At 44.5% G+C, this 15,420-nt stretch overlaps 1 protein-coding gene across 4 annotated transcripts in view; it reads left to right on the forward strand.

Moving 5' to 3' along the window:
* Window positions 1-15,420, forward strand: part of PROSER1 (proline and serine rich 1) — a 781,917-nt gene that overhangs the window by 674,602 nt on the left and 91,895 nt on the right. The window lies entirely within an intron of this gene.

The raw sequence follows: 15,420 nt of genomic DNA on the forward strand, positions 1-15,420 counted from the left end.
CCATAGTTAAAACATAAGAGGAGCTGTTGCTCATCTGAGTAAACAGTGACAAACATGAGTAGTTAATTAGTTTTCACATTGGACTGAACACTGATAAATCGCATGGTGCATGGAAATGATGAGTTGTGAAATAGGAGTAGACCTACCTTTCTGCAGATTGTATGTAGCAAGTGTAAGTTTAGCTGGTTGCTTAGCCTTAGACATTTTGGGACTTAGGGAGCTAAGGGAAAAAAGTTATCAATTGTCCTGTAGATATGAAATGAGGAAAAGGAGGCATTACTATTTTACCTAGACTTTTGGGGTGAACTACTGTGGTGATCAGCTAAGCATATAAAGAAAGAACTGAGAAAGAAGCAACTGTTAAAGCTGTTTTTTTTTGTGATCACTCAGCCACTTTCTAGCATTGTGGCTTTTGCATTAAGAACATGCAATGAACCTGCAAACAGTTAGAAAGAGAAATGGGATGCACTTGATAAAAGGTATAATGCAGTTTGAAGCAGCATTACAAATATAGGAAAACTACTGGAAATGAAGTAAATAATGGTGGATCCTGTTCATTTAGTCCACCCGATCTGACTTGTGGGTTTAAGAGCCGTTTGTCAGGCCTGACTCCTCAGTATCAGTGCTTATGTTCCAAGTACCTTAAGAAGTTTCCCTTCCATAATGCACCACTTCCCTTCATTACCTCAGATCTCGTTTGCCACCTTACCAAAAGGGCATCATCTCTTGCAGTTAAGTGCTCCACCTCATTTTTTATAAAATATTTAGTGTGTTTGGCCCGCAGGCCTTTCGCAGTGTTTTTTTTATTTATTTATTTATTTTTTATAACTCTAGGATTAGTGTTAGCATATTCATTTTCTATGCTGCTTCTTACGTTTTTCAAATTACCCCTTTCTTTCAGAGGTTCTTCCAACCATTGTGATTTTTGTGTATGGTGTTCTTGTTGTTTGAAAACGTTTTGCTGTCAGTTGAATGCTCAAGTAATTGTATAGTACATGTTAAACACTTATATAGTTAGATACCTGATAGATAGTTACTACCCATATTTACAGTTAATAGGTAGTTACTACATATATTTGCAGTTAATAGGTATAACAGGTATAATTATTAATATGGTACAGTTTGAATTGTGTTTACCATCTAGTTGGTTCTAGAATATTAACATTTGGTTACAGCATGGAGAAGCAAGCTTAATTTAAAAAAACTGAATAATGTGTGGTCATAAAATTTCACCACAAGATATGTTCTTCATCTCACATTGCTGCAGTCCAATTTTGCAGGTTCTGTGCCTAAAACACATGCTTAAAATGGCAGAAGATTTAATTTCTTTAATCAGACATTCAGGATTTTCCTCCTTAGCTCATAAATATCTGTATAATCCAGTTCCTATTGATAAAGATGCTAGAGCTTTGGATAGGGTAAGAAAGTGTATACCTCTTCCACTTAAGTTTGTTTGGTTGTCTCCCTGTCTCTGAAAATGAGAGGAACAAGGAAGTCAAGGCTAAGTGTTAAAGATTTAAGAAAGATTTTTGCCAGGTGTGCCTCCTAAGTTTTTTAGCAGCCTACTAGAAGGGATGGGCTTCTTTCTCAGTCTTTTTTGTCTAGTAGGTAGATCGTAGTAGTAGCAGGGCAGAGTACTTTCAGGCTTTCAGCTAGGGGGTGTGTGAGTTCTGCACACAATCTACAGGGGAGGCAGGGGCCAGTCCTTCGTAACAGGGCCCAATGACCTGAATTTTCAGCTGCGGATTCTTCCTGTCTGGCAGCTCCTTTGGGAGAGTCACCCAGGACAAATGGGTGTTGGACATTATAGACCGAGGGCAGATTTCTTTACTTCTCCAAATGGGGGCTATAGCAGGTCCCTCTGTCAGAAAGTGGCCTAGGATTATTCTCGCCTGTTTCTAGTACCAAAGAAAGGAAACACTTGGACCGACGATTTTGGATTTATCTATTCTCAACACATACCTAGACATTCCAAATGTTGCAACAACTTCTACCTCTGTTGGGCAAAGATCACTGGATGGGCTTATCTTCATGTTCCTATCGGCTGGGACTTTACATTATCTCTGCATTGCCCTTTGGCTTATCTAGAGGAATACAGATTTATCCTTATTTGGACGATTGTGCCTGATTCTTGCTCAAGACAAGTGTTAAGGTGCCTAGGGTATTCGTCCAGTCTAGTACCCTCTCAGGAAATGTGCTTTCTGGGTGTGAGACTGAATACAGCTTCCCAGATGGCCTTTTGACCCCGGACATGTATGGACACAACAATTCAAATAATACTGGTGGGCTCAGGAATGTCACAGATGCCTCGGACAATTTTTTTTACATATCAACTTCAACTTGAAGGAGATAGCCAGTCAATGCATTAATGGCTCAAGGATTTACTTCACCCAGGGCAAGTGTTGATTCAAACAGACTTTGCAGGCAAGCAATGATTTTGTGGGAGACTGCTCAATCTTCAGGCAAGATTTCCTTAGCAGATGTTTCACTAAATTTCCAGTTGCCAAAGTTTTGCACAAAATGTTTCATCCCACAGCTTGGAAAGTGTGCTCTATCATTCGCCTCTCCTCCCCAAGGTACTCTGAAAGTCAGACAAGACAAGCCCCTCCATGATACTAATAGCTCCAGATTCAAGCCTGGCATGGCATATTCCTGTTCTACTGTTGGCAGGGTCCAGAACACAACAAGTTTTTTTATTTTTTTTGGAGCCCAGAGGCCACCAAGTACAAGGAAAAAAGTTTATGCTGGAGGAGATGGAGATTTTTAATTTGGAACAAAACAAAGGGCTTTTGATGTTTCCAGCCTGATTTAAGTGTTTCTCTTCAATATCTTACAGAATTATTAGACAAGGGTTTGTCTTTCTCCTCTATAAAAGTTCATGCTGCAGCCATTTCATTCTCTTCATCCTTTGTTTTAGCAATTTTCTAGAGGGCAAAGAACATAAGACCCCCACGAGCTCCTACTCCTGCCTGGGATCTCAATTTTGTGTTGGAAAACTTACTTTACCTCCTTTTGAGCCTGCAGCTACTGCTGAGTTAAAGTTTTTGTCTTGGAAGACTGCTTTTTGTTGGCCTGAACCCTTCCTAATTTTTCATAAGGATAGGAAAGTGGTTTCATGTGGCCTTGAACCAACAATCAATTCATTTGCCTACTTTTATGCAGATCCCAAAATAAAGGGGAGAAAATTTTGCACACTTTTTGGATCACAGGCAGTAGTGTTTATTATTTGAGCAGGACTAAAGGGTTTAGCAGTCTCAGCAGTTGTTTTGTTTCTTTTGCTTTGGGTTCTCAGGGAAACCTGTTTCAAAACAAACTATTTCTAAGTGGATTGGCTTTTGTATTGCTTTTGTTATTCTCATCATGGTAAGGAGATTCCGCTGGAATCAGACGCAGCTACTTGGAGTTCAGCTTTATTCCAAATCTAGGGCTGGCTTTGCCTGCAATCTTACAGGGCATTTTTGCAGCGCCCAATGCGTGATGATTTTGCCAGCCTCCCTTTACCGCTGCGTTGGGATTCTACACATATGTAAGGACTGCAGCAATGTGAGATGAAGAACATAGTACAGTTTTACCTACCAATGATCCACATTGTTGCAGTCCATCTGTAGTTTGGAATGGTTGTATGGTTGTGGTGGTAGCTGTTATTTGTCCATGCCTTTGGGGTATATTCTTTTTTGGCTGTGGCCTTTCTTTTTAGGGCCTTCTGACATCTGGGGCAAGAAAAGACTGAGGATACTGATGTCAGATCTGGAGGACAGCGGATTACCCATATGTAAGGACTGCAGCAATGTGGATCTTCGAACATCTACATTTATGGTAGGTACAAAACTGTACTTTACATGACCTCTGTGTTTGTTTCTTTGGGGGGGCCACACCTCCCTGTTAATTGTGACATTTATGCAGAGTTTTGGCCAAGAGCTTTGTCAGACAGGAAGAGCAAGGTGATATCAAAAGGACTCCTGCTGCCTAATCCAGAATTAGCCAAATGTAAAAATGTTTCAGAAAAACTGTCCAAAGAGGCACACCAAATCCTCGACACCAACCTGTGTTTTGAAGGTCCCAAAGTTTGAGGAAAACAGGACCACCCCTGGAAACAGAACTTATGGCTCTTGTTGCTATCCACAACTCACCAAAAAGGCTGTACCTCCTTCAGGAAGTTTAAACCAATGCTCTCCAGCCAAACATTCCTCTGCATTTTCCATATGGTCCTTTAGTCATTACAAGAGTGCCTCTGAAGCAGTTTGGATCATCTGATGCAAAACATTTTTGGAGAGACAGATAGAGGTGGGGTCATTCCATCACCTTTAGCTCCAAAGGTGATCAAATCCACCAGATGTCCCCAGTTCTTTTTCCTTCACTGGTCTGCCTTTTGGCTCTGGTCACTTCAGAACAGGTATTCCACCTGAATCCTGTGGTCTCGGGTCACTTTGGCTCCGGGGATACTGGCGTTGTCAGAGCCGATGGAGTCTTGGACTCGAGGGTCAGGATGGTGACTTCAGCTCCATTGGTGATGGTAGAGTTATCCACCTTTGAGTCTTTGGTCCTGAATCTGATTCTCTCCTCCTGGCCTTCAACATTCATTGATTCAGAGGTCCCTTTAGTGGAGGTATCTGCTTCTTAGAAAGGAGGACTGGATGACTGAAGAGGTACCTTCAGATTCAATGGAGGTAGGTTCAGCCTTCAAGGTGTTGGGAAGGAAGATTTCTTCCCCTAAGAGATTGAATCCACAGGCACCAACTGATGCAGTCCCACTGCATGATCTTTTCAGTGTTCTTCTCATTGGACTTCCACTGGTCAAAGTCATTCTGCATGCCTTAAGCCATCTGCTCAGAAGGGGTGACACTTCCCCTGATGTAACAAGAAAGAGGACATTTAAGAGGAAACACTTAGACTTCCCATTGGAGTCACCCACCTCCGATACAGACTAGGAGGATCAAGAGGGATCCCCACTGCCCCCTCCAGAGGACACCTCATTTGGCAAAATATTAGAGCTACTGCTACAGATGACATCCTGGCAGCATGTTGACCCCCCCCCCAAGATTTCTGAACTCCATGCACTGTCTTCTTCTCCTTACTTATTATTTCATAAAGACAGAGTGTCTGTATGAACAAACCCATCTTTCCTTCCTAAGATGGCTTCAAACAGAGGAGAGTACTATTACATTTATTGGATGTGCATAGACCACTCACATCTGCCTTTACAGAACTAAATTGCTTAGAAAAGACAGCAAGGTTTTGAAAGTGTCACTTCTGAGGTGGCTATCAGACTGCATTTCCTTTATTTACACAGTCAACAATAATACTCTTTCTTATAAGTTGAGGGCTCATTCTGCTAGAGTTAGTGCAACTTCCATTGCCTTCTTCAAGGCCTCTTCAGTGGATAATATTTGTGATGCAGCCACTTGGTCTTCCATGCATACTTTCATCAGGCATTATAAATTGAACTGCAGCTCCAGGGCAAGAGCTTCTTTTGGTACTGCTATCCTGAAATGTCTCCTATGATGAGGTCACCCGGGATGCATCATATCCTGGGATACTGACCCACATGTTGGATCAGGTAAACTGAATTAATAGGATACAAAAGTTATGTACTTACCATAGTGATAGATCCTTTTGATATCCTTCTGTTCCTAGGCTGTAGTATTCATAACATAAGGGAGTCCGGCTCACTCATATATCTGGCCAGTATTCAAAAGTCTTCATGCCACTGCAGAATACGTGCTACGCCTCACAACATAATGCGTATACGTTGGCTATAAAGAGACATCAGCACACACCTGCCTCAGAATTTTTCTGCCGCATGTCCAATTTCCTGCTCCAGATGTTCTCTTGTCAGTACTGTTGTGTTCCAGTTACCTGATAAGTACCCGTTGGGATTTTTTCTTCTTAAATTATTTGCTGTTGCTTGTTTGTTGGGTTCATGTCAGCTAGGAAGAGCAAGTGTCAGTGTGGAATTCAGATTCCACATAAAGACGTCCATGACCTTTGCCTCATTTGTCTATGCCCAGACCACAACCACACCGAGTGTTCTGTTTGTAAGTCCTTCATCCCTAAGACCCTCAGAAGTTGGCTAGTCTCTCTAAAATTATACTTAGAAAACCATTGCCTGCACCTAGACACAAGATGGATGTGACATCAGGCTATTCAGATGAGCCGGTACCGAAGGTCAAAAAATCGCTGCCTGAGCTTTCAGCTGTGTCCTCTCTGCTGGTAGTTTCTCCTAAGTGGCCCAGGGGCTGTACCAGAGGTGGTGGATCTACCTACAGCAGGTACCACAGTGGAAGTCCTGAAGGAGTCCACCGGCACATCCATAAGGGAAGGGAAGGCATCCGATATGTGTGATAAGGGGGAACCCAGGCTCGTTATCTTTGAAGGCCCATGTGGCATCACACAAATCATGGTGCATGAAGATGTGCTCTCTGATATCGTCAAATGCAGGTTGACATCCAGTCCTTCCACCTTTCATCATGTGGAAACCCCTAAAAGGAAGAAGGCTAAAACTAAACATGTAACCCCCTGCTACACCACAGCAGACCCCAGATTGGCAAGCCTTCTCTCAAAGCCTGTTAAATTTCTTTATGGCCCTTCGCCAACCTTCTCCTTCTTCTGTTCTTCTGCAGCCCTTTTCTCCTTCCACAACATTCAAAATGACAGATGTTGAAACTTCCTCAGAGAAGGAGGATTCCTCTGGTGAGGAGTCCTTGGCCTACTCCACCCAGTTGGCTTTCCCCCTTAGGGTATGCCTCCCCAAAGGAGGAATCTAATGGTACAAATTCCCCTGGGAGGGCATTTCTTTTGGAGAGACTATTCTCAAAATGAAAGATTTTTTCAAGTGGGACTGCTCCCAAGTTTCAGACATTCAAAAGAGGTACTATGACTTCTTGCAGATAGATTCCCCATCTCCTTCGGCCAGTTTTGCCTGCCTTTCTGGATGTCTTCTCGGCTACCTCCAAATGTCTAGGCTCCTAAGTCTCCTGCCCCTAAGCGTCCAGACAGGTTCTATAAGGTACCTGAGGACTCCATGTTTCTTTTCAAGGCTCCTGCTGCTAATCCTGCTACCATTTCTGTCTCCATGGGTAAGGCTTTAAAATTGCTACCTTCTACTTCCTTGTTGCCCTCTGATAAGGAATGTGAGGTCATGGAATGTTTGGGAAAGAAGGTTTACACTTCTGCTACTTTGGCCTTCCGAGCTGTTAATTATCAGACCCACATGGCAACGTACTCCCTGACTCTTCTGGCAGATGCAGGGAAATGTTTGGGAGACATTCCAGATTCCCCTGCAAAATCTAAATTAATAGACAGATTTCGACTTCAACTACCCAAACATAGACTGGGAGCATTACTCTAGCTCCAACACCGTAGCCCAAAGGTTCCTAGAATTTATAAACTCAAATGCTATGGAACAACTTGTTACCACTCCCACAAGAGGGGAAAACATACTGGACCTGATCATCACCAACATGGGGACTCTATGCTCCAGACCAGAAGTGTATCCCTCACTGGTAAGATCAGACCATAAACTAATCTCACTGGATATTCACATCCCGACCCCACCCCCTGCCCAGAAAACCACAGTGAAAAACTTCTCTAAAGCAAATTTCACACTCCTCAAAACTGAGGTGGAATCCTTCAAAGCCCACTGGCCTGTGGAAAATACGGCCCAGACCGCAGAATCCTTTATAAACGCATTCTATGAACACCTTCAGGAATGCATGGATCATGCAATCCCAAATAAAACCAAGACCCAATCCTCCAAAGGCAGGCGTCCTGTCTGGTGGACCCCAGCCATAAACAAACTATACAATAGAAGGAGGAAGCTACTACATGATAGAGCAAAATCCCAAAAAGGGAAGGCATCTCTGATCAGTATTAGCAAAAAACTACGGGCACTCATAAAATTGTCTAAGGCCAGCTTAGAGAGAAAAATTGCACAGGACACTAAGGATAATCACAAGGCTTTCTTTAGTTATGTCAGGAACCTGGGTGGGAATTCCCAGATATGCTCAGAATTAGTCCAAAATGACAATAAATACACCAAACCCAGAGACATTGCCAACATCCTAGCTGACAGGTTCAGCACAAACTCCCCCCCCCTCCCCACCAAAAGGGCAAATATCTATCCCAGCAGTGTGCTGCCCCCCTGACATCTCAAATGCTCAGGTAAGAGCCGCCCTCTCCAAAGCAAAAAACACAGCATCAATGGGACCAGACGGTGTCCCAGGCTGTGTCCTACATGAACTCCAAGAAGAGCTAAACCCAAACATAAAACTACCGTTCAATCTCAGCCTTACTACAGGATATGTACCCAAAGAGTGGCGTACAGCAACAGTGGTGCCTCAACTGATCCTGGAAACTATCGCCCCATAAGCCTGACTAGCTTGGTCTGCAAAGCTATGGAAAGGATCATCATGGACCTCATAAATAAAGATGTTGGGGACCTACAGACACTGGATCCTTCCCAGTTCGGCTTTGTTAAGAGCAGATCCTGCGTCTTAAACCTGGTCGATTTCTTTGAAACAATCACCAAAGCCATTGAAGAGGGGAAGGTGGTCCACACAGCCTACCTGGACCTCGCAAAAGCCTTCGATACAATACCCCACTCAGGCAGTATAGATAAGCTCACCAGCTTAAATATAAACCCCTATGTCACTAGATGGGTTGCAAACTGGCTCAAAGACAGAACCCACATGGTTAGAATTGCTGGAGCCATGTCAGACTCCAAACCAGTTACAAGTGGTGTCCCACAAGGCTCAGTCCTGGGACCTCTCTTGTTCGGTATATATTTCTTGGAGGTACAAGCCAACACGGAAGGACTGTGGCTGACCAAGTTCGCAGATGACTGCAAACTGGGTGCCATAATTGACTCTCCAGCCGACACAAGCATCCCCCAAAAGGGCCTCATAGAAACAGGCAACTGGTGCCAGAGCCATGGCCTCAAGCTAAACGCCAAAAAATGTATAGTCATCCCCTTTGGCAAAAACAAAGTGCCCACAAATTACCACATAGGTGGTAATCCATTAAGTACGGAAGAAGTAATTAGGGACCTGGGGACCCAAGTTGATAGCAATCTTTAATTTGAAAACCACATGGCCAAAGTGGTTAGAAAAACATGTTATATAGCCCACCTAATCATGAAGGGATTCACATCTAGATCAGGGGAGGTCATCGTGCCTCTTTACTCATCCCTCATCAGGCCCATAATTGAGTACAATGCCCCTTTTGGGCTGTACCTTACCAGACACCTGCAGCAACTAGAAAGACCCCAAAAGTACCTCACCAAGAGGATCAAAGGGCTCAAACAGATGCCATATGCTGCCCGGTTAAAGAAACTCCAGCTCTACTCAGTGGCATACCGCCTGCTCAGAGGCGATCTGTGCCTGACATATAAAGCCATGTCCAACCCGGAATTAATGGACATGCTGCACCTCAGAAAATCCAAATCCCATCGAGCTACGCTCGAGACTTGAACCTCAGCACTGAAATAAATAGGACATGCTGGAGGGACAGATTCATAACCCAGAGGCTCCCTTCACTCTGGAAAAAAATCCCAGTCCAGGTTAGGCAGAGTTCCTCATTGACTCTCTTCAAGAGGAATCTTGATGAGTGGATGGGAGATCATAAGTTTACCCCGGGTATCACTTCTGTGTCACTGTTAGACAGAGGCACAGTATACTAACCTCGAAAAATGGCAAGCAAAATTAATTTAAAATGGGCAGCGAAAGCCAACACACTCTGGCTAGGCTTATAAATGCCCTAGGGCAGATAGCCTAGTATGAACCTATGAACCTAGGTATTCTTAATATGTATTAATAGGTATTCTTAATTCTTCTGCACAAGTGACTAGGCACTCCAAGTGCAGATGTTCTTCATGTTTCACTGCTGCCTGCAGTAGCCCTCAGTCAGCCCGAATACAAGAGTCTTGGGATTTCTGCATCGGACGCTGTCACCTCTTCCATGACATCAGGTCGTCAGGGGTATAAAACATGCAGCCGATGCCATTACATCAGCTTTTCTTACCACGCGGGAGCCTGAAGCAGTTCGCAAGTGCCAGTCGGCCGCTACCTGAAATTTTCGTTTTTCGAGTTTCAAACCTGAAGTCTTCTAAAGCTAAGTACCCCGTTGGGGGTTCTTTTTTCTTGCTCTAACTGATGTCAGAAAAAGTTAACAATTGTCTAGACTGTGGAAAGCAAATACCTCACAGAGATTTTCATTCTTACTGCGTCACCTGTTTAGGCCTAGACCACGACGTCCCTCACTGTCGGTTTTGTGCCTTGTTTAATGCCCGAACTATTCATCATCGGGCTATTTTTGTTGCTAAATTATTTCACTCTCATTCTCCGTATTCTGAAATGGCTTCAGTAAGCCATCCGACTACCGATCCTCCGAAAAAACGTAAGGATAAAGACAGACCGCATAGGTCCAAAACTGCCTATGACGCTTCCGTTAAGCTAGTCGCCAGTCCCCCTGTACTCAGTGAGGCGCCTTTGCAGCCCCTGATACCCACTTCTACAGATTCGCAGGCCTCTGCTGAGACTCATTCGGAGTCCGGAATGCCGCAAGATGCTTCTTCGATTATGGAACCTGCGGATATCTCTACCTTGGATGGGTCCGGAGGGTGTATTCCAACCTTCTGATCGTATTAAACCGACTACTTCATTTCAGACTAAAACGACCGAGTTTCTCAGTCCCAGAGTTCGTACTACACCTAGAAAACCGACGACCAACGTGCATGCTCAAGCTGCCATGCCACAGAAACAAATGCTTAGAATGGCTGAAGACCTTATAACGCTAATTAGGGGAAGCCAGTCTTCCCCCTCTAAAAGACAAAGAATTGATTTCCCTTCTGATTCAACAGACCATGTGTTTGATGACTCTGATCCTTCTGATTACCAGGACATACCCTTATCTACCTATGAGGATTCAGATGCAGAGGATTCCATTCCTTCTGCCTCCCCTCCAGAGGACTTTTCTTTTGGTGAAACCTTGCTTACCTTAAGAGAGCATTTCCGCTGGGAATGCCAGGACTACCCACAGTCCAAAAAGAGACTCAGATAATTTTTAGACTTTCCTTAGCACAGGTCTCTAGCTGTACCCCCTGTCTTGGATATTGTAGATGTTTTCATGGAATCCAGTCTTACTCCTGATACTTTACCACCAGCTCCTAGAAAGCCTGACAGGTACTACAGGGTACCTGACTCTCACAAATTTCTCTTTAAGAATCCCACTGCAGATCCAGAGACCATTTCCCAGGGATTTAAAGGTATTAAGGCTACTACAGCCAAAAATCCTACCCCTTCGGACAGGGATTCGAGGGCTTTAGACAGATGGGGCAAGAAGGTATATACCTGTGCAACTCTTGCCATCAGGGCTTTAAATTGGCAGTTTCACATGTTGAAGTATCAGCAGCATATTATGGAACTAATTAAACAAAAAATGTTGTTGCTTCCAGATTTTGCAGAAAATAAAGGTTTACAAGAGTTAATGCATTCTGCAAACCAAGTCAGTAAACATACTTTGCAGTGTGGTTTTGATACCTTAGAAGCACCTTGCAAGGCTGATGTCACTGGGTCTGTACTGAGAAGGAATGTCTGGCTGAAGGAACAAATCTTGCCCGACCGTGTCAAAGCAAAATTACTAGATGCTCCATTAAACCAGGAACATTTGTTTGGCACAAAAGCAGAAGAGGTTCTTAAAAAGATGGAGGAAAAGGCTAAATCTTTGCAAACGGTTAAAGATTTCTTACAGGCACAGCCATCTAGATTCAGTAGGCATTGGCCTTCAAAAAACTGGTCCTTTCCATTACCTACCCGGTCTTCTCAGCCCAAACCCAGGGGCAACAGACCACCAAGGCTACAGTTTCAGGGTACGCAGAGATCTAAACAATGGAGTGCTCCCCCCTCAAAAACAGGGAGCGGTAAGCCAACCCCCCCCTTTGGAAAAAATTCACAATGACTTGTCTATCATCCTTCCCAGCCATACCAAAGTACTTGCACCCCTAGGAGGAAAATTCGCCCTGCATGCAAAAAACTGGATGTCCATTACCCAGGACCGATGGGTCCTAAACATTGTATCCCAGGGATACAGATTCTACTTCCACTCACTGCCAACCCCAAGCGGGTTGCCAGACCTTCCTCCAAACCAGTGGGTAGAGGATCAAAAGCAAGTACTTTCTCTTCTCAGTATAAGGGTATTCATCCTGTTCCAGTAGAGCAAAGAGGACAAGGTTTCTACACCAGACTGTTCCTGGTGCCCAGAAAAGAGGGCTCTTGGCACCCTATCCTGGACCTGTCCATTCTCAACACCTTCCTGGTGGTCCCAAAATTCAAAATGTTTACACTACAACAGCTGCTTCCTATACTAGCAAAGGACTCCTGGCTAGTCACCCTAGACCTAAAAGAAGATTATCTGCACATCCCCATAAGGGAATCTTGCAGAAAATATCTATGTTTCAGGGCAGGCTGTGTGCACTATCAGTTCTCTGCACTTCCCTTTGGCTTATCTACTGCACCCAGGGTATTCTCAAAGTGCCTGGCTTCAGCCATTGCATACTGCAGGCAGTGAAAATTCAAATTTATCCATACTTGGACGATTGCCTGATTCAGGCGGGCAGTCAGGAATTGCTACTTCAGCACCTGGCATTTGTAAAGAGACTTCTAACTTCTCTTGGGTACACCATCAACGAAAATAAATTACATCTGGTGCCCAGCCAAAAGATTGTATTCCTGGGAGCAAGCTTGAACACAACTTCACAAACAACACCACATTTATGAGGTACATAAACAAGCAGGGGGGATTTCATTCCTACCCACTCTGCAGGTTAGCCATGGCCCTGTGGAACACAGCCTTGAGCAGCCAAGTGCACCTGCAAGCTCAGTTCCTGCAAGTCAAACAAAATTCACTGGCAGACGAATTAAGCAGAAATCTACTGGACCCACACGAGTGGAAACTGGAACCCAACTCATTCAAACTTCTAACCCACAGGTGGGGGACACCAGAGGTGGACCTCTTTGGCTCCCCCCAAAACCATCAATTGAGCAAATTTTGCACCAGAAATCCCCACAGCCAAGCAAGGAAAGTGGATGCCCTATCCTTTATATGGGAAAACCTCTCAATTTATGCCTTTCCCCCTCTGCCCCTCATCTCGAAAGTACTACTCAAGATCAAACAGGACTAACCAAGGACAATCATTATTGCACCGGACTGGCCCCGCCAGGACTGGTACCCACTCCTACGCAGTCTGGCAGAAGTGCCACCCTGGCACCTACATGAGACCCCCCCACCCTGCTGTCCCAGCAGGGGAGACAGATTTTGCATCCTCAGCTGCAAACCCTAAACCTTGCAGCCTGGCTTATTCCCTGAATACACCACCAGCAGCCCTCAGCAAACAGGTGCTGGATGTCATCCTTGAGGCCAGAAGGCCTAGTACTAGGAAATCCTATTCAGAAAAATGGAAAAGATACTGTTCTTGGAGCCAGTCTCAAGGAAAGGACACAGCCGTGCCCACTTTACCTCAAATCCTAGATTACCTAGCAGAGCTGCTCCACAAAGGCCTACCCTTCTCTTCTATTAAGATTCATGCCTCAGCCATCTCAGCTCATTAAAATACTGAGCCACCTCACTTTTCTCACCCTCTGGTCAAACAGTTCCTGAGAGGAGCTAACAATTTAAGACCGCTGAGGAGAGCTCCCATCCCTGCCAGGGACCTTAACTTTGTTCTAGAGAATCTGACGCTTCCCCCTTTTGAGCCTGCTGCTACAGCACAGTTAAAAATCCTCTCTTGGAAAACACCCTTACTTCTAGCTATCACTTCAGCAAGAAGAGCATCTCAGTTACAGGTACTAATGGCTGTGGAATCCTTCATTATTTTCCATGCTGACAGGGTTTCCCTCAGGACTAACCCATCTTTTATGCCCAAGGTGGTATACAGTGTAGCTCTAAACCAATCCATCCATTTACCAATCTTTTTCCCTAATCCTCAGAATAAAGGGGAAAGGATCCTGCACTCCTTGGATGTACACAGACAACTCAGGTTCTACCTTGACAGGACTAAGCCTTTCAGAAAAGCTAACCAGCTGCTAGTCAGCTTTGTTACAGGGGCAGAGGGCAAGGCCATTTCAAAGCAAATCATTTCTAAATGGACAGCACACTGCATCCATTTCTGCTACAAACACCATGGAAAACCTACCCCACAGGGGATCAGAACTCATTCCACTAGGGCTACCTCAACCTGTACAGCATTTCTCAGGGGAGTCCCTACCAGGGACATCCTGGAAGCTGCAACCTGGAGTTCTGTACACACCTTCACCAAGCATTACCACTTACCTGTTTTTTTCTAAATCCAGAGCTGGATTTGCCACAGCAGTCTTACAAGGCCTACTAGCCAGCCCTACTATTACTGGACTGCCTCCACCCTTCCTCAGCTTTGGGAATCAACCCAAGTGTGATGACTGCAACAGTGAAACACGAAGAACATAGTACAGTTGTGTACACTTACCATAAATGTAGATGTTCGAGTGTATTCACTGTTGCAGTCCTGGTTACCCTCGTTCCAGCCCCCTGACTCTTCTATGATTTCTACCTGTCCTCTTTTTGGCCATATCTTAAGGCTATGGTATTTACTTTTTACTGGAGGTGTTCCACACCATGTAATTGCTTCCTATTTTGGGGGCTCCTGACATCTGGGGCAAGAAAAACTGATATAATGGCATCGGCTGCATGTTTTATACCCCTGACGACCTGACGTCATGGAAGAGGTGACAGACTCTGGTATTTGGGCCGACTGAGTGCTTCCTGCAGGCAGATAACCCAAGTGTGATGACTGCAACAGTGAATACAGTCAAACATCTATATTTATGGCAAGTATACACAACTGTACTTTATGATGCTGCTGATGCCTCCACAAGGGCAGCTATCACTGGGCCGGTCCTTTGTAGATATTCTTAGCTTAGGCTACATCCTCTGCCCGAGGACTTCAAGGCAAAATTGCTAGATGCACCCTTGGATAACAACACCTTGTTTGGTAGTTCAGCAGCAGAGTTCTTCAAATCCCTTCAGGAGGAAGGAAAAGAGTTACAGGACCTTAAACACATTCTTGTATCTCCAGTTCCACATTTTTAAAGAAATTACTCGATTAAGACTGCCTTTGTAAGGAAGCCATCCCTGTCCTCTTCTTCTAAAAGTAAGAGGGGACCCAGAAACCAGCCTCTTCCAGGACTGCTTCTTCCAACTATATTCCTAAACAGCCCTTTTAGTCCCAACCTAAGCCATGTAGTCTGTGACTACAAGACACCAGGGTCATCCACTCCCCTGTCTCTTCGTTTCAGCCCATCACTTGCTGCTTGGAAGCTGATTACTTGGGACTCTTTGGTCCTTTCCATAATCAAAACAGGGTATTTCATGGTATGGGAAAATTTCCCCTCA

The sequence above is a fragment of the Protopterus annectens genome, chromosome 5.part1, assembly GCF_019279795.1.
Source record: "Protopterus annectens isolate FY-2018-M chromosome 5.part1, PAN1.0, whole genome shotgun sequence".
NCBI lineage: Eukaryota > Metazoa > Chordata > Ceratodontiformes > Protopteridae > Protopterus > Protopterus annectens.